This window comes from Myotis brandtii, unplaced genomic scaffold (genome assembly GCF_000412655.1).
Source record: "Myotis brandtii unplaced genomic scaffold, ASM41265v1 scaffold178, whole genome shotgun sequence".
Classification (NCBI taxonomy): domain Eukaryota; kingdom Metazoa; phylum Chordata; class Mammalia; order Chiroptera; family Vespertilionidae; genus Myotis; species Myotis brandtii.
Genome location: NW_005356599.1, coordinates 503,993 through 506,288, shown reverse-complemented (window position 1 = coordinate 506,288; position 2,296 = coordinate 503,993).

The window sequence follows — 2,296 nt, the reverse complement described above, 5'->3', positions numbered from 1 at the left end:
TATATATTTAAACTTGACTTTTACATTTTCCTGTATCCGTATGCCATTCTTGTTGGCCTTAGATAAGCATTTAGCACTTGAAAGTCTCCAAAAATCAGATAGGAGTTCCACTGAACTTGAGAGACTTATGTCTATTTCTAACAATATATTTAAACTTGACTTTTACATTTTCCTGTATCCGTATGCCATTTATCTTGGCCTTAGATAAGCATTTAGCACTTGAAAGTCTCCAAAAATCAGATAGGAGTTCCACTGAACTTGAGAGACTTATGTCCTTTATTTCTAACACTGTTTGGAAAGGGGGGTTTTTTTGTTGTTGTTTTTACTAATTTTAAAATAATTTTGAAAGGGAGAAAGAGAAAAACATCCCTTACATCCAGGAGCTGGCCTGGATCTCCCAGTCAGGCCTTGGTGTTCTATGATGAACATCAACAGTGTCACAGAACATCCGCATCAGGCAAGGCCACTCTCACTGTGATGGAAAAGGGCGAAAATCAGGCCACTCTGGAATCATGTCTACACAAAAACATAAACGTTGTCCAAACCATAAAAACAGCCAAACATCTCCTGTCTTCGCTAAGATGAGCGACTGCTGCTTCCTTACCAATCACAGCTTTAACCTCACTCTAGTCTTACCTCCTTCGAATAATAAAAACACTCAGTCACAGAATTATCTCAGCTTCCTGAGAGCATCCAACTCAGAGGAAATTCCCACTTCCTTAAACCCTCCTCAAAATGATCTATCATAAGCCCAAATCTTATATAGTAAGTCCTTTCTAACACCCTCTCTCTTAGACACCCCACAGTTCCCGATAGGGTGCAGTCTCCATCACTGCATCCAGCAATAGACTTACCTTGTTCAGTCACAGCTGGGCTTCTGGCCACCGTTGGGTGGATGATGTTGATAAAAGGAGGCGCCTTTCTTAACTCCTCCCACATAAATTCACTCCGATCCTTGAGAGATAAGCAGCTTCAGCCCAGTCATTGCTTTAGCATTAAGAAAGTTTGCAACAGCCCTAACCGGTTTGGCTCAGTGGATAGAGCGTCAGCCTGCAGACTCAAGGGTCCCAGGTTTGATTCCGGTCAAGGGCATGTACCTTGGTTGCGGGCACATCCCCAGTAGGGGGTGTGCAGGAGGCAGCTGATTGATGTTTCTCTCTCATCGATGTTTCTAACTCTCTATCCCTCTTCCTTCCTCTCTGTAAAAAATCAATAAAATATATTTTTTTTAAAAAGAAAGTTTGCAACATAATCAGGAGGTTTTAGAATCTTATTCAAAACTCTCCGTTTTCAATTCACTCAAGTTACAGTACTTGAGAAAAACTAATTGAAGGATGGGGAAATTACCACACTCACAAGCAAGCTGGTGACGTTTAGGGAGGTCTTCTTCTGGGGCATATTTCCCTTCCCTGAGTCATAACCACTAGTTTGGATCATAGTCTGGATAGAGAATCTACAAGCTAGTCCACTCCCAGGGGAGGCACTTACAGTCCAAGGATATTTTGCCTTATACGTACTTCTATTTTGTTATGCACTCATTTTGTAATAGTTGGTCTCCTAAAGATGTGGGAAAGGCCGATCTCAACACTCAAATCTTCCTGCTGGCCCTAAAAGTCTTTCTTCGTACCTTGACTTAGCTTACTTGTGTATTTCTGTGGGACTTCCCTATTTCTTATAAGGGAAAGAAAGAACCAGACACTCAGAAGCAACTTCAGGGTGTTCAGCCAACCAACAGGGTGTTCTTTCACCTCCTCACCAGAGGGAGGCGCCCTGTTGCTAACACAAGGCAACTCTCGTAAGCTGTAAGTGCCCACCCAACATCGAACCTGTCCAGACTCTTTTCTAGTTCACTCACAGTGTGATGGGGGAGGGGGGGAACGTGTGGCCATTTGAGCCTTCATTTTAGAGGAAAAAACACTTTAACTGAAAATGAAACAATAGAGATCTATTTCTGCAGAAGAGAGCTTTTAGCTCTTCTCCTCCCCTAATGATAGTGATGATGACTGCTCTTATTAACATATAGAGGCCCGGTGCACAAAAATTTGTGCACTCGGGGGGGAGGGAGGGTCCCTCAGCCAGGCCTGTGCCCTCTTGCAGTCTGGGACCCCTCGGGAGATAACGACCTGCTGGCCTCCGTGGGAACAGGGCATCACCACTCCGCCCTCTCACTGTCATCTCACAGGTGCCCACTCTCAGCACCCAGAACACCCAGACACTCTCCAAAGGACGTGAGCGCATCAGAGGGGATGTGTGCACATCCTGTGGGGGTGTTAGGCATGCCGGGTTGATGGAAGTG